Source organism: Nipponia nippon, unplaced genomic scaffold (assembly GCF_047370975.1).
Source record: "Nipponia nippon isolate SJK-2023a ecotype South Korea unplaced genomic scaffold, ASM4737097v1 scaffold_12, whole genome shotgun sequence".
NCBI lineage: Eukaryota > Metazoa > Chordata > Aves > Pelecaniformes > Threskiornithidae > Nipponia > Nipponia nippon.
Window position 1 is genome coordinate 19,587,168 of NW_028262313.1, and position 27,615 is coordinate 19,614,782.

The following is a 27,615-nucleotide window of genomic DNA, read 5'->3' on the forward strand; positions in this document are numbered from 1 at the left end:
GTACTTAGAAAAAGCACAGCAACTCTGTAGATGGTAGATACTTTGTAGGCAACAAAAACCCAACTGAATATTAAAATGTATTTTATCCAACCGGTTAAAGTACTTCAGGAAGAAACTGGAATTACCAAGCAAGTTACACAAGCATGGCTCACCAAGACATTTACTGGCCTTGCAGAATGAAGCTCTCGTATATGAGAGAACAGTGAAGACATTAAACAACCTTTGTAAACACACTGAATCTGGTTCTTGTGTAAACTGCGTTCGTATTATGCCAAATAACAATGTTTGAGTTACTGCTGTATCTCTAGAATCAGAATTGGATCTAAAGCATTTGAGTAAGCCAAATTTCTAAGGAAGCTTAGAGAAGTGCTATTATTATTATTACTACTACTATTTCATTTTGTAATAGCTAGTGTCTTCCTCCCTGTCCTCCAGACAAGCTGTTGGCTTGCCTCTTTTCCAGATTATGTCCATTGCTTATAGAGGTACAGAGCCAGTGGGGTGTTAATGGGCACCTCTGCCAGTCCTGCTGATGTTACGGAGAGTTCGGAGTGGGGAGCCAGGTAGAACCGATACTTTTGTAACCTTCTGATTAAGATATACTAGCGGTTCCATTGTTTTGGCTTTATCTTGTGTATTTTGGAAAGTTGACATTGATATAACCTTGCATTTACTTAATGAATTATATTCTGTGTTGAATTTGCCTTCTGTGGAAATAAATCAGCATTTGCAGCATTCTAGCGTTAAAGTTTACCAGTACTTTGTTGTAGTCTTTTATAGACTGCCATTTGTTTCTAAGGTTTTAAACACCTAGTGCTGTGATGGATGGGTGTTGTCCATCACTGGCTTACACAAATGAATTTTTGTGAGCAAATTTTTTCGCTCCACCACTCCTGGAAATGAGCATGTAGATTGCATCAGTGAAACTAATTGGAGTCTTGATCGTACACGATCTCAAAATAAGTCTGTATTTTCTTACCAGAGATCATTAAAAACAAGTGCTCCTCATGCAATATGCAGAGGTGAACAGTTGTTCCTCTGTTTGTTCAACAACAACAACAGAGTAAAATAGCAATTTATTCACCTTTATGTATTCAGATATATAACGCCAAGTTCTGAAGTAAGTTCAAATTCTGGATCTGCTTGTCTATTGGGGAAAGAAGCTGAAAGAAGTGAGTTGGATCTGCAGTGACCACGGCATGAGTATGTATGACCAGCCAGAGCAGTAGGAGAGAGTTTAGAAATATTGCCTTGAAGTGGTAAGACAAGCGTTTGAACTGCAGATATATGCAGCCAGCCCATACATAACATAGGCTACTCTCAGTTAATTACACTTCTAATTTTAAACTTAATATCATTGATGCTCTTCTGTATTCTAAATTCAGTAACTAGGCGCTAGTTTATGATACTTACACATGTGTCTCAGTGGAACCCAGAGACTGTTTCACTGTGTATCCACATACTTTGTCTTTGTGTCACTAATTACTAGCATTTACTTTGTGTTACTAGTGTTTTTTCTTTTCATAATACATGAGGGTGATTAATATTTTGACCCCTGATGATGATAATGAACTATTAAATGCATCAACAAGCAAATTTCTCTCATTACTCTTTCGTACATTGATACATGAGAAGAAATGCAGGAAGGTACTTTAAGTGTCATCATATACTCTGAGAGCGAGTTAATAGCAAAGCCAGATTCAGATTTTCTGAAGTTTAAGGCATCTTTCAGCTGAAAGGAACCCAGACTACTCCTTCCAAAATTAGGACTTTGGACCGTATGCTCAAAGAATTGCATTTTTGAATGGACACAGTCTCCAAAATTGCAGAACTTCTTCATCTCAAAGTACTTTAATTCAGTGTTTGTTTTATAGGTTATGCTATTATATTGCTATTTTGAAGTCTTAGCTTAAAGAAGAGCATGAGAAGAAGTTTGTGTAATCAGATAACCGCTATTTCAGAGAACTGTGTTTTACGTTGTAATATTTTTCCGAGCTAGGTAACAGTAGGGGAAAGACACCTAAAAAGTATAACTTCCATTGAGGGAAAAAAATCTCAGTTGTTTCCTACAGCTGCAAAACCAAACTGGTAATAAATACTATTATGAAATTTCCTTTTCCACCTTTTCTGTGCGAATAAGCTGTGATGACTGTTGATGCAGACAGGCTGATAAAGCCTGTGGAAGTCAGCGTTCACTTGCAGAGGAGGGCGTGCTGTAGAGCTTCCTGCCTGAAGGCCCGGCAAACACTCTGGTTTAGTGTTCATAAACACTGGCCCTGGTAGCCTTTTGCCTTAGAACGAACAAGCAAGCAAACAAACAAAATAATGCCTGTTTTGAGTGAAATTTCTATTTAGATTTAAAATTATCAGTTAATTTTGTAACAGAAGAAGGTGTTTTTTAAGACTTGGTGCTCGAACAAGTTCATAATGTCGGCTTTTTACAATTTTCTTTAGAAATTAAACTCTGACAATAAATAATAATATGTGTATTGCATGAGCCACAGTAAATGTACCAGATTATCGAGAAATGCTATGCCTGACTCGTTGAACAGAATTCTGAGGAGTTTTGTTCCAAGTCTGGTGAGATCTTGTGCTGTTCTCTTCGTTACCATTCACAGTGTCAGCCTTTCGTCCATTCCTCTGCCACATTAGGGGAGGTGCAGGGGAGATCACCCAAGATTTTAATTGTTGGTTCACACTTTCTAACTTAAACTACCGTTTTCCTCAAAATTATGATTTTGTTTTATGTATTTCCTGCCATATTCCACTGCTTATAATTGCTTATGAAGTGTTTAACTTCACTTGTAATGAAGTATAAAACTTAATCCCTTGACATTAAATTAAATCCCTTTAATCTGCTGACATTAGGCCATACTTGTGATTGGTGAAGCATCAGGATAATCTTTGCAGCATTTCTGGCCTCTGATTTGTCTGGTCTGCTGAACTATTGACTATATTCATTTTAACACGTTATGTGCATTAGAAAATCAATGTGGCAGAGCAGATGGAAGCTTTTAAACTGATACGACCTCTGTGACCAAAATGTTTAGTTTTGAGATCTTCTGTACTGAACTAAAAAGAAATATAGGAATAGTGGACAACCTTGGCTTATACAAATACTTATTTTCATGTACTTATTTATGGTTTTTAATATTTATTTTACTTGTCCACAAGAAATATCCATTTATGTTGTCTTAGCTATTAGAAAAGTCTTTATTTTGTTTGTTTGATTAAGGTCTTGGGAGGAAAACAACTTACTCATTACTAACAGAAGTAGCTTGTTTTTTACTAGGTTACATCCTAGTTTGACACCTGAATAACCTTCTTGCTAACGTTCCGGGTTTTGAACCATATCAATAGATTGGGCTTCAAAACTTTGTCAGTATTTATTTTTCTAATGCATATACTATGTTAAATAGATCAATATTTAGCAGATCACATGAGGTGAGGTACAGAGAACATGGTGAAGCCTCTCCATGCAGAGTTGGCTATCTGAGAGAGTAGATATGCAAGGAAAAAACCAGCAAGTGAAGTGATGGTAGAATACGCTAGTACCAGCAGGGGAAGAAAGGGAGGAATCCGAGGTGATAATTAACACGGCCAAGGTACAGAGGCGTGTTCAGGAGTTATTTTGTACAGCTTGCAGGGATTACAACTTTCTGCATGTTCTTTCTTGTGATCTCAGTATTAGGCTCCTGCTCCAGAGTGTTCAGACGAGGTTAAAAACCTCTTTAATAATGGAATTGGCAGTGGTTATGGTGATGTCTAGTTCCTTCCTATCACTGAAAATGACGCGTCTACATGGGTCGCTGTTTTGAATGATGCTTTGTACACTGGTGGTGGTACACGCAGTATACGTTGAGGACCCAGAGATTAAATGCAGCCCTAGAAGCCCCATGATTAGCAAACTGTGCATGACTTCACATAACCGTCTTATGCTAGCTAGCCATGTCCAGATGTTAGGCAAGGATGTTTTGAATTTGCCACTGGAACCTTATATATCCCATTTTCTGTGTTCTGAGTATAACATCACAGAAGAAAGTCAGAAAGTACCTTGATTTGTTATGAAGGAAATTTCTTCTGTTTCCATTTTGGAAGAATATTAAACATAGCTTTGTAGTTTTTCATCAATGATAATTTTAAATCATAATGGAAATGTCTATATTGTCTATTTGTAAAAGCTGAAAGAAAGAAAAAAATAACCAACTGAACAGGTAACCAACTGAAATGCAGATCTTTCCCTTGTTCATAAGTGACAATAGATACTAACACTCACAAATGATATAACTGCAGACCAAATGACGGATTTGAGTAAAAAAAGTATACGTAGTTTTGAATGCTAGTCTGTGGAATTGCTGAAAACCTTAACTATAATATAATGTTTAAAATGGCAACACACTAACGGCCTAAGGAAAGAAATAGGCCATTGTCCCTTTTTAAACGAATTGAGAAATCTTATTTAATAAAATAAATTAAGTCAATTGCTACTCTGCTTAGTAACATAATAAAAATAAACATAAGATATTTTGAAATTGAACTAGTTAATAATATCATCTTATTAGAATTTGCGTTGTAACCAAATTAAATTAGTTTAATGGGGAAATGTAATAGTACACTCTAGATTTTTTCCTGTTAAGTTAACTTTGTATACTTTAATGAATACCTTAATTAGGCACCTTTATTGATGCAGACATTTCAGAAATAAAATTTGGTTCTATATTCTCCTTCACACACCGGCATCCATTAAAATAAAAGTAATCTTGTAATGACTAAAGGGCAATTATTTTGAAAACTTCCTGTGCCAGCTGAAGGGACTCCGATGCAATGGTTCATCTGTCTGTATTCAGGGATGTGATGACTTCCATAGGCATATAACTGTACTGTTTATTTGTTATTAATTAATGTGATTGACAGTTCTTTAAGCATATTGCCAGTGGTCTGTTACACCGTATATGTAGTGTGTGCGTATATGCTTAAAATAAGATAAAAATCTTTAGGAGTTGGCTGTTTTAATCGGCAGTTATGGTATATTAACTGTAGAATATGAGGCTATCAGATGATTACAATCTGTGCGCTATGAAGGGAGAATTGATTGAGTGACTGAATAGATCTGGACGCATTCTGTCAAAAAAAGCAACCATATGCCACGAATGTAGTAATTTATGTCGTGGGGTTTGTGGACTTGTGGGCTTACTTTGGCAGAAGTAAATGTGAGTTGGTTTCTTTAAATATCCCTTAATGCTATGAGAACTATACAGTCAGGCAGCCTAAAGCAGTTAACAGCCATCATGTCTTTCCTCAGTTAAGAGCTAGTAATGAGGGGTGTATACATATAACTATGCACACGTCATGTATGTCTTTAATGTTCAAACCGATAAGAGAACACTGAGGTCCAGTGAAACATGCCAAACAGTATCACATGGTCATAGGTCTTATTGAGACAAGGTGCTAATTGTTGTACGTGAGTCTTAGTCTATCAAGGACATACTTACATAATTAAGTGAAACTACCTTTTTTTTTTTTCTTCATTAGGAGAGTGCCCGATAAATCTGTTTAAGGAGAGAATAGAATACTTCTTGGAGGAGATGGGGATATTAAAGCCATCTGGACAGCTCCAAAGACTTCAAAGAGGAGACTAGCCATAAAACCCAATACTTTCCAAGCTTGTAAGGGAAAAGGGGTAAGTGCAAATCCAAATCTATATGAGAATGCAGATCACGGTATACTTCTAAGCATGTTCTCTGATGGGAACTTTTCCTGTGGGTGATTTTTTTGACAGAGGTTTCTGAATAAGCATAATCTGAGGCATAAGGAATACACAGAGAGTGAAAAACTATCTTTTAAATTTCTTCTGTAAACTCCATAAGGGATCATAGTTCTCCATCTCTCAAGTTTAGTATTAGTTGTCTTCTAGCCCGCTGTGAGGATGATCTTTCTTTGGAGGATAAATACCTTCAAAATGAGATAGTGCTAATTTCCAGGTGTTTTGTTCATTTTGAAAACTTTTTGCATTTGCAGAGAGTCAACACTCAAATTATTTCACATGTCTTATGAAGAGTTTTTATTCTTCAAATTTGAAGTAGCTGTAAAGAATCATGTGTTGCCAACATGTGGTTTCTATTTCTGAAACAGTCACTTGAAAGAGGCCTCAAAAGTAGCACCTTTACATACGTGTAGTGAATGAGGTTCCCTTTCTCTGTCATACCTGTGATTTTACCAATTCCAGATGTGGTTTAGATAAGCTAGGTGAAGCGAGCTGTCTTGTAGTAGTGATAAAAGGAAGAAAAAAATAGAAATACCTCCCACAAAACCTTGAAAAATGCAGCAGTCTGAGTCTCACATGCCATAGTGATTTTATGTCTAAAGTGTTATTACAGAATCCTGTGCTATTGCTGTAAAAATACTTTATTTATAATTGCAGATTTCAGAACAATGCTGCAAAAATATTTCACTTGCCTTAATTATCTGTAGTCATGTGAAATTCCTAAATATGAGATACTATAATCCTTTTACTTAGTTTTTAATTTACAGTATTGCTTCTTGACATTAAGCTGTTAAACCCATGTATTATAAGTTCAGAATAACTTCTTTTATGTGCTGGCACTAAGCTAGAGTTCTTGCCTTGTCTACTAATGTTGAATAATGGAAAATAATTAACTTTAAATTAAAAGTGTTGCTTTTTATTATGTGACAGTATTAGTTATAATATGGATTTCAAAAGACATTTTTAAGTGCAGGCACAAATCAATTATACACAAAGAATAAATTATCTCTGCTGCAGAAAGTAATATTTATTTGATGAAAAGCTTGTTCATATTGAGTTGAGTGCCATTACTGTCACAGAATTGTATGTTGTCTGTATGTATCAGAAATGACGATACACCAGATAGTTGTGGTGCTGTTCAAGGTGGTCTCGACAGGCTGGAGAAATGGGCAAACAAGAATGTTGCTAAGTTCACCAAAGGGGAGTGTGAAGTCCTGTACCTGGGGAGGAGTAATTCCATGCACCAGTACAGGCTGGAGGCTGACCGGCTGGCACCCAGCTTTGCAGAAGAATACGTGGGGGTGTCTTGGTGGGCAAGCGGTCTGCGGGCCAGCGATCTGCCCTTGCAGTTGAGGCGGCCAGCAGCATCCTTGTCTGTATTAGGAAGAGCATTGCCAGGGGGTCAAGGGAGGTGATTCTTCCTCTCTGCTCGGCATTGGTGACACACATCTGGTGTGCCGTGTCTGGTTGTGTCCCATGGAGAGAGGCCGAGAAAGCTGCCATTGTTTAGCCTCAGAAAGAGGAGGCTCTGGGAGGATCTTGTCGATGTGTATAAATACCAAACTGGGTAAAGATGGGGGTAGCCAGAGCCAGTGGGACTAAACCAAAGTACAAGAAATTCCATATAAACATAGAATAGAACTTTTTTAGGGTGAGAATGGTCAGGCACCAGAACAAGTTGCCCAGAGAGATTATGGTCTCTCTGTCTTTGGGAATAGTCGGAACCTGACAGTACGTATTGTATTTGGGGCTCTTAGCTTGAGGTCAAACGTTTCAGTAACAACTTGGGAGACTGCACAGCAAATGGAGAGAATCTGCCTGCTCTTGGGCGAGGGCGGTGATACGTGGAGGATGCCTGCCCTTGCGCACTTTTCCCTGTGAGGCCTTAGAGAAGAGCTAGTAGTTGTCGTTTGTGAATTCTGATGGTTTTTGCAAGGATTGAGAGTTAAACACATGATTTAAAAAATATCTATTAAATACAATGCTTTTGATGCCTTTTGTTTAATTTATAGCTTTTTCTTTGTAATTATGTTGATATCTTTAAATGCGCAGGCGTTTGAATTTTTTTAAGCGATGCTTTTGTTAGAAACAAATCTCTAGTGACAGTCAGTATAAATTTGTTGTCTTTAACTGCCATTTATGAGTGTCATTGGTGAACTCTAACTCTGAATGTAAATCACAGTTATTTAGAGGTTTGAATGGGAGATCTCATTACCAAATAGAAGATGATTCATGATCAACTAAAGGAGTATAATTTCTTTCATCATCTTTATTTTCTAGGACAGAAAACAGAAAGGTCAAATTACTTAACTTGTCTTTGGTTCTGTTTTTATTTTTCTTCTCTCTCCTTTTTCTCCCCTCTTATTTGTGAGTTTGTACGATGTACCAAGAAAACAATTTTGCAGAATTTGTATATACTTTTGTGCTTACTTGTGAAAGAAGGGGATCCTGTATGGAGACCAATGCCTTTTCTTTGTATAATAGTTACCGTAGTGAACATGTCACATGCATTCAAATTGCTTTAGATCAGTACAGACCATTAATAACCTGTAAATTTAGACAGCATTTTTTCATGAAAATAGAATGTCCATAAAATGTAACACTGTTCCACCTTACATAAGACAGTTTGTGTAAGTCTAATGCAGAGTACATTTGAAATGTTTTTTCCTACAGCAGTCAATATTGTGTCTGCAGTGTTGCTTTTCTCTGCAGATCTGTTGACAATAAATTCTTTTGTGGTGTTTTCCATTGCTATTACCACTGAAACAGCTCACCTGGTGGCTTTTTAGAATAGGGTAGGGCAGTGATTTAACAGCAACATTTTGACTCCCTGTGAATATTGTTAGATGAACCAATGGTTAGACTGTCAGGAACTGTGTCTCACTGTTGTATCTGTGCTGTTATAGTTGGGATGGTATTATTTTAGGGGGAAAAAAGATTAATGAAGCTCTAGCCGAAGGTAATTTAATAGTTGAATTATGTAATAACTCAGACAAACATACCAAACGATATTTTTGCACCACAGTAGCTTTTTTCTATTAAGCAACAAAAGTTAATTTTCATCCTTACTTAGCATTAAAATGAAATAGTTACTCTGTGTGTGTTTTTAATATTTCTCAAAGTTTGTGTGGTGTTTATAGGAACTTAAGAAATGAAAAAAGCCCAAAATATGTGAAAAGGATCAATTTTGGAAGTTTATTCATCTATATTAAATACTTGCATATTTGGCCCTTCAGATATAAAGAATTGTATATGTTTCAATCCACACAAAGTACAGCAAGCTGTACTCAATGATAGTTCTTCATTACAACCTGTACCTTTCTTGGGAATGATACTTGATAATGAGGATGGGTTCCATAGGGGGAGTGCTGGACATGAATTCAGTAGAGAAATAAAGGACTGGGTTGCAGGCTCAGAAGGCTTCTTTAAGCTGTACCAGCCCACAGGACTGTCAGGAAGAGACGATGCTGAAGCTGTCCCGCCTCTTAGGATAATATTCCTTCTCCATCACATACTAAATGCGAACCAGTTCTTCTCAGCTTTCTTGACTGTAGTTGCAGGGATATTCCCAGGAGGAGGTAGCTAAGTTACTTTTGGCAATGGTGACAATCATATATCAATGGCAGTAAGCATAAAAAGTTGTGGCTCTTCATGTACTCATGCAAAAAGTCTTCACACTGCGGCTCGAAAGTAATTTCTTCTGTGAAACAAGGGATTCCCCTTTCTCCCAAAATAATAAAATTCAAATAAGAAAGAGAATCCCTGGCCCCTGATTTTCTGCTGCAGTGTACTCTGAAATCATTTAAATTTAGACACTCCAAGGTCAAACTTGTTATTAAATGCTGTCAGAGTAAAAGCATTTGCTTGGGTGGAAAAACTTTAGAAATAAAAATCCAAGAAATGAAAAATAGGGCCCAACAGTATTCTCTGGTAGAAGAAAGCGTTTTGTTCTGCCCATTGGACGTTTTCAGCAAAGAGGCACTGCATTTTGAAGAAAGATTAAAAAAGGTAAGGTTGTATGCAACTGCTGTCCAGCCCTGTAGCTGAATCAGTCATAACTTTTAGTTATTCCTAGAGGTGTTTCATTATTGGTAATATGTGGCATAATATTAAAATTTTCATCAAATTGGACAAATCCAGCTATTTTCAGAGGAAGGTATGATATTTGTCTAATAATTCTTAGTGTATAGACAATTCTTGGGAGGTAAAAATGTCAGGGCTTTCAGATGGGCATTCTCTGTGTGCTTGAAAGAGACAAGAGGGATACAGAATCACACCTAACTTCAGGCACCAGACATGCCAGTAAGATCAGAGTCCTCTCCAGGGCCTTCTGTGTAGTGAATAGTTGTATGGTGACTCAGCTTCTCTCTGGGAACCTTAGCGACCTAGCTAGTGCCAGTTGAGGTGAATCCCTTGGATTCAGGACAATGTGACTTTCTTCTGTCTTCTGAAATGGCACTTGGTCCTCCTTAGGGTCTTTGAGGTTTATTTTATTTGTGTGGCCCTGCCAGAGGTGGAGTAAAGTTATCATGATTAGGATTTTAATTTTATTATTTAAATTTAAATTCAAAACTTGATCTCTTTCTCCTGGTGGTAGGTAGGAGGCATTTCTCCTACTCTGCGTAGCTGCCTATTCCAGAAGAGAGATAATTAGGAAAAGGAGCCTACCAGAGAACGAGGAAACAAGATGGGGCTCTGTGGGGAGTTGTGAAGGTGTTAGGAAAGTTCAGCGTAGGCAATTGTTTAAGGAGGAGAGAAGTTGTGCGTAGGAAAGTGTGAGGACAGCCAGGAAACTCTATGGGAAGAACAGAAGGAAAGAAGGACAAAAAAGAAAAAGTATGTGGCACTGGGGCGGGGGAAGGCATGGGCTGATGGTGAGGAGCCATTTACCATTTGGGAGATACATATTTATCCTGAAGATATTTTTTCACTTGCTTCTTGCATGCTTTGTGATTAAGATACTGAAGCAGCGTGGGCAATCCACGGAAGATTTGGTACATTTTATCTAGTGTGCTTTTTATTAACATCAGCAATTGCATTGCTAACCAGAATGGCCTTGACAATTTTGTGCGCTGTGTGCTTGTGAAAGGAAAAGAACGTGTGCTCCCAAGCCTCACGCATTTGTCACATTTGACAGTAGGCTTTGTAAATGACTGACGTTTTATTCTGAGCTAGTATATACGGTGATCGCTCATCTAGCTGAATCCTGTTCATGTTTATTCATGCTTCCTAAGACTTGTAATTCTCTACCAGAACCTTTCCAAAATGGGTAGTGATTGTGGAGGTTGGCATGAAGGTAGGGTAAAGGCTTTTTTATTGTTGCTTTTTGTTCTCGGGCATTAGATAAATTACAGCTTCTCACTTCTGAGGGGAGAAAAGACTTCAAAGTTATTCAGAACATTACACAAGAGTATCTGTGCATCATCCTGGAGAGTCAGTGGGAGTTGGCTAAAATACCAGGGCAAAACTGTGAAATGCAGCTTCACTCTGCATAACATAGACAGCAGTAGTTGAGGTTTGAACCCTTTGTGATGGATTGGTAATAACTCCAGAAGAGGAAAAGTAAGAGTTTTCATCATCTGTAAATTGCCATAATATACACTGAATGTCATAGACTGGAAGCAGGGTGTTGAGTAGCCTTCAGCTGCGCTGGTGAGCAGAGCTGTAATCTCTTCACCAAGTTTAAAAAATGCTCCTGAAAAATGATTCTTAAAAGCTATAGAAAATACAAGCGCTAATTTCTGAAATTTTCTCTTGCTTCTCTATCAGCAGATCAATATTTACAGCATGTACAGCTTGAGTAATATATGCAAATTATTCCCTTTTAGCTTCCTTTTTAGAACGTGTGAAACATCTTGAGGCATCATGTAAGACTAATAAATTATAGTGGAGCTCAGTAAAATGAATACCTGTTAAAGCAATACATCCTATGTGGGATATGTTTGCTCATGGAAGATGTCAGAAACTTGAACATGAGATCAAGTGAGTAGATAGGCGAAGAAGTATTAAGCTCCTTATTATAGCAGTAAGATATTTTTACCATATGGAAATAGAAAATACTGAGCCTGCTTTAGAGGAGATTCCTCCATCCTTGGACGACTAAACATCAGCCAAGCTTCAAAGTACTTAGATCTTTATTTTAGAAGTTGTCATTTGAACTATGCTTCTTCAGTCTTCTGTTTTATACGAAGATGTTTTACATAAAGGCTGAAGATGTTTGTATTTCTCTAGGTTCCCTGGTACTTGGGATATTTAGAGATGTGATGCTACAACATGGCACAGCAGCGTTACAGATTTAGTTCCTTCTCTCCCAGTGTTAACACTGTTCGCTGTAGTGGGCACAGACACCAGAATACAGTAAGAATGCGGTAAATTAAGATAAGCAGGAACGTCTGAAAATAAAGATTTGTGTCTGTTCTAATGCTGCTGACTTGAATTGTAACTAAAGATGAGAAGTGACTCCAAACTTGTTTGAAATATCAAAAACAAAACCCCAAACTGAAAAGCGCAGGCTTTTTTCACCCAAGATATTTTTCTCTCCTGAAAACTTTGTAACAGTACCTGTAGAAAATACAGGAAATTGTTGTTTATTAATGAAAATCAGAAATCTCAGGTTAGGTTACTCATTAATTCTTGTGAAGGTTTTAACTTAGATTTTTGTATGTTTATGCAATATTCTTTTTTTGGTCTGCATTTGCACCCTGATCTGGCTACCATAAAATCTTCTGCGTTCTTAGCGTCTGGTCTTAGGTGTCCCATTTTGGGTAGTTGGGGTATTATCAAAACGATTCATCAGCTTATAAAGTTGTATAATTTCAAAACCTGTTAGCTAACAAATCATAACTCATAAATCATGATGTAGAATATTTTTTTAGAACGGATGTTTGGTATAATCAGCTAATGTGATTTTAATTATGATTATCCTTGCCCAAAAATGAAAATTGTGTTCTACTTTTCTAGCTAGAACACATAAATTAAAAGACTTGCTGACATGATTTAGTCAATATAAAGTAAGAGCAAGTAATTTTCCTTGAATCTGAGAAAAATACACTGGAAATAAAATTAAGTAGCAGCAGTTACTCTCAGAAGAATGCTCTGCAGTCAGTGTAAAGTTGCTTTCATTTTCAAATAAAAAGGAGTCTGGGATACAATACTAAGTGGTTGTACCTCATGAGGAAATTGTGCTACTCGCCTGAATTCACATATCCTAGTAGTTTTATAACTCTGCCCTAGTAGTATTAACCTCTGCCCCTGACCATTTCTGGAAGAAAGGTCGGATTTTAATTGGATTCAAAGATTCAGATTGCAATGTTCTTCATAAATGTCTTAAATAACATTTGCTGCGTGTTGTTTGTTGGTTAGTAAGTTTCCTAATGGCAAATGACTATAATGTACCCGTTCGTAAACTGCCTTATCACAGTGAATTTAAGTAATTTAACTAACATTTTCCTGTTTTCTCGAAGAGTCTGATCTTTAAATCAGTAAAGAAGATGCATGGGGGGAAAATGTAACAGCCTTATGGATTGCTTTGTTATAGGACATCTTTTAATTCACAGTGAAGTGTTCTTAGTTTTAGAGTAGCTAGCAAGGTAAGGGTTCCCAACGTAGGTGAATATTCCAGTTTTGTTTCTTCAACATGTTTTTCTCTCCAGCTCACAAGCAGTCTTACTGTGTATCTATAGATATAGCTGTATCAGCACAGCTTTGTCACCACGTACACTTTTGCTGAAATTCTGGCTTCGCTATAGTAAGTATGAGTCACCCACCAGCATCATTCAGATCTTCTGTAATAGCATTATCTCCCAGAGTTCATTTTCTGGTTTTAGTCTGTCTGTGAAGTTCAGCCTCCCCCACAAAAGCACTTAAAAATGTGTTTCTCTTTAAGTGTGTATTTTACCCATTGGTGCGCATATGCTTACGTTCTTTGTTGGCTGGAAGCCTTTGTGCCAACAGAGGTGATGTTTTGTTTTTAAGTTGTGAACACCTGCCTGTTAGGCAATGAACTGAGACCATCAACTCATTTCACAAAGGCCAGCAAACAGCTGTCAGATGGCTATGATATAAACTTTACAACAGCAATCAAAATTCTTGTGAAACTGCCCAGAAATGGTTCTGAAGGAGGCAAAAAAAAAAAAAAAAAAAAAAAAAAAAAAAGAAAAAAGGTCATATAAGCAGCAGTGTTGGAAAAGAAGCAGCTGTGTCAGCAGAAAGAACAGAGGATTGGGTATGAATGGTTTGAGCAATAAGACAATGCAGAGAGAATATGCTTTTAGATAACGTTTAAATGAGCCTTTCCTTGCACCTCCAGTGTAGACAGTAGCTTCTGTCTTGATTATGAGAACTCATTGTTAAAACAGTGAAAAGTCTTAATATTATGCCATATAAGATATGTGCTGCTATAACCATGTTTGCTTGCAATCCTCCTATCACTTAATGTAGAAGTTTCTTCCTGTATCTCTGAATAGATAGAAGCCTTCAAAGGAATAATACAGAAGAAAATGGAATAAAAACAATAATAGCAGATAGACACAGTCTTTAGTATTAGCATGTAGTTCTTGGCAGCAAATTAATTCATAAGTTATTAAGCCAAAAAGCATTGATGATATTTGAAAAGAAAAGGGACTGTACTCTGTATGGGTATACTTTGTTCTCTTTCACAGGTCTATGTCGTACATTGTAATGCTACCATCAGAGAAAGCCTTTTTCCTATTGTATATCTCTGACAATTGTAAATGGGATATTATGTAGTTAAAGTTATGGAGAAGGAGAGATGCAGTGGAAAAAGGTGATCTAACTGTACCGAGGGTGCCCTCTGCAGAATGTTACATTGTGTTAGTCTGCAGGGAAAACTGTTGACTTTTTTTTTACTTAAAAATATTATAAAATAACACGTTTTTACGTTCTTTAAATACTAATAGATGTGTTCATATAGGAAAGGAAGAAGAAAGAGGAAACTATGAAACTTACAATGGGTAAAATATTAAGCTTACACTACAGATAACCATTTCTGATTCTGGTATGATACTTTACTGATGACTATGTGATAGATAATTATGATGATGGACATAATTTCTAATATTTTCTTACCTGATGTCCATCAGGCACATCAAAATGGCACAAGCTGGATTTAAGTATATAAACTGTGTGGCAGTAAATTTGATACTAATAGAGGGTTTTGTACGCAGCTCGTTTCCCTTTCTTCTTTTCAGGAGATGGAATATAGTATGCTTCAAACTTTGTGATTCCTTTGAAAAATGCCATACATTTTGTTAGTACAAACATTAATCCATGTGTTCAAGTCAGGTACTTAGCAATGCAGCTTCCTAACTCGGTGAGCTGTAGATAGAGTATTGGGGTGAGAAGGAAAGCGAAAAAATGCTTTGAAATAGGAGAATATATGGTGAGTGCTTTTAAATTTGTACAAAGTACTTTTCCTTCTCTTCCTCTCATGACAATATGAACACTTACTTGATAATGCAGTTAGTAACATGCTTTGATGATATTGAATCTGTGGTAGGAGAGACAGGATAGGTTCGTGTAGATAAATTGCCTTTTTTCCTTTGACCCTGTGGGTTTTCAAAATCTTTCGCTTTCATCTGTGAGAGGACAGGGAGAGAACTTTGGTTTCTGTTTCTTTACACCTGGAAGGGGAGACACTGTGATGTCATATGATGATGTTCAGGCATCAGGTAAATATATCACCATCCATGACCAGCAAATACTTAATTTCTTAACAGGATTTTTTTTTCCCCTGTCATTTACAATGCACTGTTAGAACTTTTCAGGTCTCAGGTAATGAAATTTGAGATGAACTTTACTTGGTCTCAGATTTTTGACAGAACCCAAGAATCTGATTTAAAAGTTGTTCAAAGCATTCATTATGTGTCCAGTGATTTCTAACATTTTAAGTAAATATATGTTAAGTTGCAAAGGAGTTTTAGTGCCATTTAAAGCAATTTTAGTGAAAGCTGAGAAAAACTATCTGACCATTGACAGAAGAACATAGAAAACATTTTATGGATTTGGATGGGTCGCACTTTGTTTCAAGTGTGTGTCATCCCAGTGCTGGAGCTAGTCTAGAAATAGTCCTTGTATGGTATTTACACTGCTGTCCTGGTTTCAGCTGGGATAGTTAATTTTCTTCCTAGTAGCTGGCATAGTGCTGTGTTTTGGATTTAGTATGAGGATAATGTTGATAGCACCCTGACGTTTTAGTTGTTGCTAAGTAGTGCTCACACCTGTCAAGGACTTTCCAGCTTCCCATGCTCTGCCCGGCGCACAAGAAGCTGGGAGGGGGCACAGCCAGGACAGCTGGCCCAGACTGGCCAAAAGGCTATTCCATGCCGTGTGGCATCATGCCCAGTGTAGAAACTGCGGAGCAGTGATCGCTGCTCGGGGATGGGCTTGGTGTCGGTTGGCGGGTGGTGAGCAGTTGCATCATTTGTTTTTCCTGGGTTTTGTTTCTCTCTCCCTCTTTTGTTGTTTTCCTTATCATCATCATTATTATTATTATTATTACTGTTACTATTATTATTATATTTCATTTCAATTATTAAACTGTTCTTATATCAGGAGGGTGAGCAAGCAGCTGCATGGTGCTTCGTTGCCAGCTGGGGCTAAACCACAACAACTGCTTAAGCTCTAGATGATAGTTGAAGTATAATTGCAGATTGTATGTGCTAAAAACGAAGTAGCAAAAATTGTACTTAAGCTAGATAAGTAATTTGTGCAAAAATATTTGAAGTAAACCTGAAAACATGGGAATGTCACCGTAGGTCATCTAGTTCAGTATCCTCCTGTCTCTGCAAGTGGCCATAAATAGAGGGAGGACAGGGTGAGCATACATGATGCACCAACCTGATACCAACCATCTTACATGTGATTTCACCTCACTAACTTCGAACTTCAGTTCATTTCTGTGTATTTAGTTACTTTTTTTAAAAGAGAAGTTAGGCTTTTTGAACATGTGTAGAACTGTAGCATCTGCATCATCCTTCAGCAGAAGTACCAGAGGTCAGGTATGCTACTTGTATGAAGAAGCCCCTCTTACTTTTTTTTTTTTCCTTTTTAAATTATTTTTTGAACCAAGCAGATGCTGCCTCCTTCTGAAGCTTTCTTGATTCTGTACTGAGAGGGAGAGAACAGCCAGTTCCTACCCACCTCTTCCATGCCCCAAATGATTTGTAGGCCGCAGCTCAGCTACCACCAACTCCACATTGTCCTCCCTTCATTCTGAAAACTCCCAGTCTCCATTTCCTGCCTTTGCCAGTTGCTTTCCATGCAGGGACCTTTCCTCCTACATCTGCATAATTGCCTTGACAGCCTTTGGTGAAGGACTTCATCTAAGGACGTGGCTTAAAGGTAGGCAATGTCAATGCTAACCCCTGCAGACATCATCAGTAACTTCGGAAGGCAGAACCCTGCAAGATGCGTCCCCTTGGCAAGTCAAATAAACTAACATTAGATTCTTCCAATCTGGGTTTTGAATTTCAATCTGATACAGATTTTATTTGGTTAATTTGTTAAATTGATTTCACTCTAAGCCCTAGTATCTGGCAGCACATCACAACTGTCACGCTGTAGTTTGTTTTTATTGTACAGTAGTACCTGCGGAGGAGTCAAGAGGAAAGTAAGTGTATGGAAAAAAATCCCTCAAATCTAGGAATGATCTTATAATTTCACATGGAGCTGAACGTAGACAGTAGGATGCAAAGGTACTTCAGTAGTATGTTTAATCTGTTCAGGAGGTCTAAATCAGGTTCAGTTATTACTTAGTTATTTCCAGTAGAAATAGTTTTTGTAATGTTTTTGCTAACATTTCTTTGCTGTGCTTTAAATCCACTATTTCGTGTACTGCACCACTGGTTGTGGTATTGTTTAAAATTTTCTTCATCGTTTTACATACATGTGTCTTCATCAGTACTTGAAGAACTTGAACTGTCATTGCTACTTGTTTTTTATCTCGGCTCATTATAATAAAAGCCGTGAATTTTTATGTTTTATTAAAAAAAAGTTTCAATCACCCTGTAATGCTTAGTTATATAAGAAGTATTTCTGTGTGCTTCTCTGGTGGACAACATTATCAACATTAAGCATGTCTGGTAATTAGAGCTGTTTATAGATAGTTTCAGAGGGTTAAATAGACCTTATAAAAATATTTCAGAAGCAGTTCCATTAAAGCTTCACTATAAAAGTGTCATCAATAAACCTTTCCTTTATTCAGCAAGAGCTGCCCTTTCTGAAAATGCTGCATTATGATAAAATAATTTAAAAGAACAAAGGCTTATCAAAGATTCCCTTTAAGGCTTATCCAAGCTTCCCTTAAACAAATTCTTTAGAAATATAAACCTAGATTATCAGCACTACCTGAGGGGCATCTCTGGTGGGCTTCTATAATTAAGAAGTAGAACCAAACAAAGACAAGACAATGAATAACAAGAAAATCATATATAACATAAATCATGTTAGCTCCTAATTAAAAAGGATAGGTATGATGAACTTGCATGAATAGTACACAGGATTTTAGCAACACCTTGTGCTGAGAAGGACAGAATGACCTCTGCTCGTGACAGCTGAGGTTTCCATCTGGCCTTGGCATGTTTCCCATGTCAAAATCTTAGAACTTAACTGCTTCATTTCACATCATGGAGTAAAGCTCAACCGTTACCTTGTTCTTACAGCATTCACTTGGCGTAACGGCGCAGAACGTGTGGCCTGATACAAAGCCCACAAATAGCAGTCTTCTCCCTATCGTTCCAAATGCTTTCAAAAGGACCCTGAGAAAGTGGTGATTTTTGTAATGCAGATAAAAGCTGCAAAAGTGATCATAAATACATGCTTATCTCGTATTGCTTATAGGCTGGTGTCTTACTTTATCGTGTAAAGTGCTTATATCAACAGTAAGCCTTCTGCTTTGGTAGAGTATACGATGAAGTTTTGTGTTCAGTCAGGGATTCTCAAAGATGAGGTATAATTCTCAAAGCAAAGGAGCAATAGAATAGAAATTAGTTCTTCTCTTAATCACTAAAATGCCGTTATTTGAATTGCAGTATTTACACTAGTTGCTGACTAGTGAGACCATTTGAAATATTCTCATCTATTCTTTTCTTCAATTATATCTCGGTGCTTTCCAGACTGTTTCACTGTCTCAGTTCTCTAGCTGGCGATTTTTCAATTAAGATGTGAAACATTCCTTTTTTGTTACATAGATTTAATTAAAATTCTTTGAAATATAATGCTTGCGTGTTGGGTGTGTGTCTGTTACAGTTCAGTGAAATTAAACTACTGCTGCTTGTTCTGTCATTTGGAGAAAATTCAGTTAATTATTTTCAAAATGTGGGAAGTATCTTTGGAATATCATACAAAAAGCTCTGGTTATTTTGGTATTGTAAGGTATTCCTATCAGTCTCCTAGTTTTTGAATAATAAAAGTTATTATCTATAAATTTTAAAGCCTACCAATAAGAAGGTGTTTTTGCAGGATTTTTATTTCCCTTTTTTACTGGATTATGAAAGTATGTTCTCTGCTGGCATTTTTATAATTAATTTTCTTATAATTCAGTATTTAATATCAAAAATTATAGGACAGTCAGGTGAACAAGATACAGGACACTTTCTACCTCAAGTTTTCTCTGGCCTTCCAGTAGTGTTGCTATAAAAGCTGCATGATCTAAAACACCTCTAAAAATAATACCTGTTATTAGTTTACAGTCTCTGCTTCTCCACCAGACTAATACCATTTTTAAGTTTATCCTAAGACATAGGAGATGCAAAAAGGAAGGAATACTGAAATTATTCACTTAGTCCTTGCAGGTTCATAGCAAAGTATGAAGATTAATAATTGTTTCTAAAATTCTTTGAGATGGAAGGCCGTACTAAGTATTGGCATTATTTTATTATAATGTAATATTGAGCCTTCACCTCAATATGACCTATTTCTATCCACTGCTATATGGGCAGAAGAATTTGCTGTATGTCAGATTCTGTTGTGTAGTGAATGATTCAGCCCCTTGATTCCTGAAGAGGTTTGCTTTTATGAAATAAAAAGAATCCAGAGAATTATAAAGCTGATATTTGAAAAAGCACTCAAAAGTCAAGTCAGTTAAGCTGGTGGAACAAGCACTACCTGTATCTCTTGAACTATTTTTGAACCCGGTTGTGTGAGTGATGAACGTGTACGTTAAATCTCTGTGATGATCGTGTTTACGCTTTTCCTTTAATATGCATTTCTGGGTAATAGTAACTCAGTAACTCTCAATTTGCTTTTAATTGTGTCATTACACAGTAATGAATTAATACAATAATGGATTAGTTGTTCAACGCACATCTTGCATTCAAGAAATTCAGCATTTAGGATGGATAATAGTTAGTAAACAAAGGGAAAGATAATTTATACTTCTGCTATGCTAAGAATGATTCCTCTTTCTTCTTATCTTATATATTTAAAGTTTCTTTACAACAACATCACAATGTGAGGAAAAAAGTTATTCCCACCTTTTTCAATGCATTGAAATGCAGGAGATCCCATTTTTGAATGTTCAAGAATACACTTTTCAGTGCTCTCAATGGAGTAGTGCATCTGTAGCGTTTTAATTACAGCTATGAAGCAGAATTAGTGCCTTCACATCTTGGGTGCTAACCCCAGTTTCTGAGTAACATATTTCAGTAATATAACATTGTAATCTAAAATGGTAACGTACTGCCTTCCCTTAAAAAAACAAAAGCCCCCACAAAAATAAAAACCCAAATGGAAGGAGGAATGCAAAATCCAGATCTGTCATTGACATTGTAGTTTCAATAAAGAATCTGTTGAAGGATGAGATTATTAATTGAAGTGCTCTGTTTAGGTGGCAGGTTTGACAAAGCTTGGGAGAATGAATTACAGTTGAAGAGCTCTGGCCACGTTTTTGCCTCTTAATATTTGGCATGGACAGCGATGCTGAATTGTGCAAAGGCAACCGCTGGGTTCTGGGGGGTTCTCCACTCTGCCGTGGCACGGTGCATCGTCTTCCAGGTTGTGCGCCTTATTCTCCTCTGGATAACCTACCAGTACCGTTAGTCGGTGAAATAACAGCTCAGCTTATATTCTTCTATTCTCCTTTCCCCAGAGAAGAGTTTGCAGAGCTGGCCACCGCAATGGCCGGACAGAGTTATCTTTACTTACATGAAGGCCTTTGAAAGTGTATAAGAGAAAGGGGACTGACCAAACAGAACTTGATGCAAAATCTCCTTAAACTTCTATGACTTCTGTTTAATTCTATAATGACAGTACCTAAAGAGCTTACAGATCAAAGATTTTAAACTTTGTCAGCATATTCTGTAAGAGCACTGAGTAGTAGTAAGATTCCAGTGAAAGGTGACTCCTTCCTGCTTTTCGCAGTAGGCTAGGGTGAAATACTGAAACTGTTCACATCGTTGCTAGCAGTCTTCATCTTGGTTGTTCAGTAAATGTTTGAAACTAAATAACCACCTGCAGTGGACCTGCATAAGCATAACAGAATAGTTTAATATCAAATAAAAAAGGAAAAAGTGGTAATTTGGTTCACTTAGTTGACAAGATTAATAAATGATAAAACATAAGATGTGATAATTAAATGAAATTATTTCCAGACTTCATTAACTACATTTATATCTCTTCATTTTCAAATTGCTCCAAGCTTCTACTTATGTCCCCTTTGGGACATCAAAAATTTTTATAAGAAGATCAGAATCTAAGAATTCCTAATTCACATTTCAGATGGATCTCCGTTTGCTGAACTGAGCATACTTCTGCTGCAAAATCGGGTAATTTAAAGCCTTTATTTACAAACTGTATGCAAATTACTATGTTTAAAACATACACATTTCTTATCTTTTTCTTCAGAAGTTAGTTTTTGGAGAAAGAATTCTAGAAAAAGAACGTTACAAAAGCTTACAACTATTAGAACTATCTTTTAGTGGACAGTGGGACTAGTTACGTGTATGAGGTAGAAGTCTGCTATCTCCCACTTCTGTGGGGAATAAAGAAAAAATCATAGGCATGACCTGCATCAAAATCTATTCTTGATAAACTGTATAGAAGCCTTTTCTCAGTATTCAGCCTTTCCTTGGCATGATTTTTGTAAAACTGCTCTCAGAACACCTTTGAGAATCCCAAATACAGGCTACAATGGCATGTGATTTCAAGTATTCTGAATATAAGCAGGGAGAGGGTGGGAGGAGGTGACTGCTGCATAAACACATTGCATGAGAATCATGGGGCTAAAAGTAAATGTCACTTGAAGCAGATTGGTTTGGGTTAAAGGCCTAATTAGTCTGTCTGTTTACTTTATTGACATATCTGATGTCCTGGTTTTCAAATCCTAATGCATTTGGAAAATGAAAGGGCTGTGAGATACATCTCGGCTATCTTTTTCTAAACACAGATAGCAAAGGAAAGGAACTGGAGTAAACTTGCAGGTAGGGATGTACATGTCCCCAGCATCTATTTACTTTATGCTGTGTCCAGTAGACAAGAGGCAAGTAACTACAGCACAGTAAGCTGAAGTAAGTAGGATGGAGTGCCTGTGTTGCTCTAAGAGAGACAGACTTGAATAAAATGTTGATGATGCTTATGGATTACAGGAACTGATTGAAAGACAGCTGAAAACTCTTAATTTCAGGAGCTTTGGATCCAGTCCTTGGTAAATTTGAGTATGTGTGTTCAGAAACAACTCCAATGATTAAAGGTTTTAACAGGATGTATAACATCTGGTACCAGTATAGCTAGCTAAAGCTGAACAGCGTGGTCACAGCGTACTACGTACCACTCAAATCAGAACAGATAAACTTCTTAATGATTAATTTTTCATGTACTTGCAGAGGTAAATATATCCCACCTTTTCCAAAGCTAATACACCAAAATTTCAGTATCTAGCCATTTCACAGGTGCATCTTGGGATGGATAAATTATGAGTATGAATAATAGAATGGATGTGTGAGAGAGTGATTAAAAAATTAAATTGATCTGAGCCTTGAAGCAGACTGCTCTGCTTTGTGTTTCTAACACATCAGGGTTTTTTTTTTTAATTTCCTGCTGACACCCCAGGTTAATTTTTTTGCTGGTAATTAACTTGAAAGCTAAGTGTCCAACCTAAATATGTAGGTATAATTACTGGGTTAGTTACCTGTTTTAAGCAGATAATTTTTTATTGTCTAAGTATAAGACTTACTATATATTAACTCTTCTGCGTGCCACATGCATGTTATGCATCCATTCTTGCCACATACTAAAACATCTTTAATTTTTTTCTGATAGCTTTAAGTGATAAAGTATCTCCTGAAAGAATATATTTCTTAGATGTAATAGTAATTGGAGACTATTTATTGTTTTTCCACTGTTAATATGGAGCCTCATAGATTTTGTTGAATTTTACTACACTCTCGGGAGTGACGGATGCACTCAACACTTAAGGGAGAGATACAGCTTTAAAGTGTGAGCCGTATTTTTGTCCAAGAAGTGAAACTTTCCCTGTCTACATGCAGTGCTTTCTAAAATATTGGAACAGTTGCCCTGGAAATAGCAGAGAGAGTACTTTTTCAGCTAGTAGAACCACAACTTTACTACAAAATTACAGATGAATTTCCAGATATTCTTTTCCCAGGGTCCACTTGTTAGTGGGCTGCTTGGAACAAGAAAGGAAGAGAAAGAGGATAAGTCAGAGGTAGAGAAGAACTATATTATTGTCTTTATTTGCAAGACCTTGTTTCCACTGATAAATCACTCTAGCTAGTAGAGGTATAATTCCAGCTTTGTGTGCTGAGTACAACAGCTCCTTATCTTAACAAAAAAATTGCAGACCTTCATTTGCAAGTGTCTTTCTCCCATCTTAATAACTTGGAACAGACACAGTAGGTTAACAATCTCAGTAAGATTTGTAATTTGATTGCTGTTGGTTAGAAATGCAACAGGTACTTAGTAGTATAAAGTGATTAAAATGGTTGTAAAGTGGTCTAAGTTGGCAAAGGATCTGGCCCTTACAGTGAGAACAGAATGCGAAGGTCTTTTAGACCTGGATTATATTGAAGAGCCGCGATATGCAAGGTCTGTTGTTTTTTAGGTTAAACAACATTTTTGTTCTGTGGAATAATGGAATTTTAGTCCCCCAGATAGAATTGTATTGCCCATCAGCATAACTGTTTAATTTCCGTTCTACCCTTTCTTATTTTATTCTGTCCTGCAGGCTCTTCAGAAGGATAAAATAAATAATAGATATCAGAAACGATGTAATAACAATGATAAGAATTTCCTGTGCATTATTTTGTTCATGTTGCTTTTGTTTAAAAATATGAAATGTGGGTTTTTTTTGTGTGTGTGTGTGTGTTTGTAAGCATGTTCTTCTAAACTAAATTATTCAGGACATAATTAAATAAATTCCCCAAATTCTTTGAGTACTGTTCTGGTAATAGCAGCATTAATAAAGACACTCCCCTACTGCTTGCTTAGTGCCTTTACTACTCATTTTCCATTGAACAAATGTGATGTCCTCTTTTGCTGAAGATGCCAGTCCTAAAGAACAGCATTTGTAAAGCATGAGTATGGAGACACGGTCTCTTGAAAGACTTGCCTTAATTTCTGCTAAACTGTCTGACACATCCACATGGTACCTGCTTAAGTATTAGTGTTTTAAGAATCAAAAACCTTAATATCATAGACAGTACTTAATGGCCAGCAAAGTCAATTTTCTGTCACAGGGCGTGGATAAACATTATAATACTGCAACAGTTGAAAGTCTCTATCCATATCTAGCTCTAATGAGCATCTTCTGTGGATTTCTTTGTTGCAATTTAGCCTGCAGTGTTGCAGAAACGTGTGCAGTTTGCATAGTAACTAGAAGACTCTGAGAAGCTAGTTCATTGGTCTAGCTGGCGTTCAAAGGGTTTGAGTCTGTGGTTCTTTTAAACCTGAACTTCTTCCTTAAACTTGATGCTACCACACCTATGCTTGTTTATTATTTGCCTACCGAAGGTATCTTTCAATTTTCTTTTCTATAACAGGAAAATATCATAAGCATTTTGGTCTCATGAGTATCGCAAAATAGCAATGAGCACTCTTGCCAACTTGAGACATTTTGATTGCTTGCATGTTTGGTGGGGGATCATATGAGGACTTGACCCAAAGAGAACCCGAACAAGACAGACTGAGCAGGTTGAGCCATGATGGAGAAAAAAACTTTGATAAGTAATCAGAGTGTTCAGCTCATTGTGTCTCATAAGAAGAGACTTTTTGTCCTTAGATTGGAAGTCCTGGAACTGGCAGACAGCTATTGTTAAAATAGAAAAGTTGAAAAAGGAAAAAGAAAAAAGTTGCATTTGCCAATATGTGGCCAAAAACTCCCGAGTAAATTGGTATTGTTCAGTGTGTAAAATTTAATTTCTTTTATAAGAAGAAAGCAAACCTTGGGACTTCATATAAGTGAACTAAAAATATTCACTTAAATATTTTCATTGTTAAGTGCATGTGCTTTCATATATATCTATCTCCCTATGCAAATATACATAGAGATACAGATATAAACCACTCATGCTGGGGTTAGTTGATTTTAAAATTCATTAACTTACTGAATTTTACATCTGTTTTCTGAAATGTAAGGAGAGTAGAAGGTCCCATGAGTTACACTGACTAGCAAAGCAAAAATTCATAACTGCTAAACTGACCACTGTGTCTCTCTTTATCTGAGGCAGGTAGATGTGCAGATTTGTAAGACTGGTTTAGCACCTTCGCTTTACTGACTCTCTCTGTTTTGTCAGTTCATCTTTTCTTTTCAGTCCATGCCAAGAGATTATAACTGCTGATGAAATTTATTGACTTGCTGCAGCCTCCAAGTAGGCTAAGTCCCTTCCAGAAATAAATCAAAATGAATAGGTGTTCTTTAAGGTGAATTAACATCAATGTTTTGCAATAACTTAAAACTAACTGCATGACTTTGGGCTACTACTGTCTAGAGCATAGAGGCTATCGTGACCTTGACAGAACCAAAAACCGTACGCCGTGTTCCCTGCTGCTTCTAAGCTTCTGAACACAGATGTGCATTAAATAACATTGTTATACAGCAATCAGGTAAATCTTGTTTATTGGTTATCTCTGGTTTTTTCCCCCCCTTAAATCTTCCAGCTGCATTAGACATGGAGTTAGTCTTTGCATTCATATTTTTCTGAGTTACAATTGATTAGAAGAGTATAAAGAACTTTAACTCTATGAAGTGGAACGTTATGTTTATTCATTATTTGCCTTGATTTATGGTGGCATGGAAAGGCACCCATTATTTACTCTGAATCTCCTTGACAGTATTTAAAATAGCAAGGCACTCCAAACTGGATTGACAGCATGCCTCTGAAAAGAAACTCTAGTAAGACTGCATGCCTCACATAACTCACTAAGGCTTTCTCCAGTAAAATTCTGCTTAAAGAGAACATCTAATTCTTTCCAAATGCCATTTGAAAATGTGAACTTGTGAAGATTGTCGTGGAGGTCAGTGATCTGGTATTAATTTGTGCTCAGCTAACAGGTCTGGCTTTGATTAATGGGGGCCAGGATTCCTGCTGCAGAATCGGGGGAGAAGCATGCCGTCAGAGAGGGAGAGTCAAAAACTCGTAGGCTTGGAAAGCAGCAAATGGCAAATAGTGATCTCATGCAGTAATTACCAAGTGGCCTGTCCCTTATACCACCATCTTACTTTTCTACAGTAAGCAAGAGAGTATGGAAGGAATATGAAGAAACTCTTGTATTTCTAGACTAAGAACTAGCAGTATCTGAATCAAACACTGAAATGGTAGAAGAGCCTTTTTAATTCCCAAGTGTTCCCTTCCCTCTTAAGTACTTAAGCATTTGCTAGGACCAAGTTCTAAGAGATGTAAGAGTGAGTATCGCTGGTATGATGGGGCAGCTGTATAGGAAACACTGAAGGAAAAATCCTTCAGCCAGACATTATTGCCCAGGTTGGAGGCTCAGACTTTGTTTTTTAGCCCTGGGTTATAATACCTGGGTGTTTTGTCAAGGCTTCTCAATAATGTTCATGATTCAAGGGATCCTTTCAGGAGTAATGAGTAACTGCTGCTTGAACTTTTCTTCCTGTGAAGATGTAATTGAGCTGTTGCTTCTATCCCTATTTCTGTTAAGCTCTATTCTTCTTTCTGTCCCCTTCTCCTTTGCTGGAATGTTGCATCATTGGTGAGAGGAGAGAAGAGGGACCAGAGCAAGGTCAAGGCTTGATTCTTTTGTACCAAGGAAAGAGAGGAAGGACGTGAGGCCTGCGAGGTAGAAGAGGGGCAGAAAGGATGAGCAATTTGGCCTTTGTGTGTGTGGTCATCCCAAACACCTCCTGGTGGCAACAGCAGAGAGCTACGGATTAGAAATAAGGGAGGATGTTCAACCTATATCCTCAGCCATCAGAAGTAAGAGGTGCTACCCAGCACCCTGCTGCACTTGGCACCTGGCCGAGTGCCCGTGTCCGTGCCAGCCCTCCCGCCGAAGAGCGGGAAGTTGAGCTCCATGATAACAGCTATTTCTGTGGCCCCAGACAGTGTCTTAGTTGAAGACTGTATTGCCTCGTTACTTAAGAGTAAAGTATAATGAATTTGTGAAGATATTTACATGTTTCACATGCAGTGCATTTCAACGAACTACAAGTATGTTAAAATATCCTGATCAACGCCTTTGGGGAAAAAAGACGTAAATGATTATGTTTTGCTGCCATCTGTAAAATCTTGAGAAATGCTAGCTATGACCCACTGCTACTGTAACGAGAGAAAACGTCTTGATGAGATGATTGCTTAACCATTAAATAGGAGAAAGTAAATGCACTGGCTTCTAATTTTTGAACACTTTATGCTGCA

At 37.2% G+C, this 27,615-nt stretch overlaps 1 long non-coding RNA gene across 1 annotated transcript in view; it reads left to right on the forward strand.

The window, feature by feature from the left end:
- The window catches only part of LOC148056737 (uncharacterized), a 288,773-nt gene that overhangs the window by 118,426 nt on the left and 142,732 nt on the right, over positions 1 to 27,615 (forward strand). Inside the window, exon 2 of the long non-coding RNA XR_015702657.1 lies at positions 5,533 to 5,680. This is a non-coding gene — a long non-coding RNA (uncharacterized LOC148056737). The remainder of the gene's footprint in view (positions 1 to 5,532; positions 5,681 to 27,615) is intronic.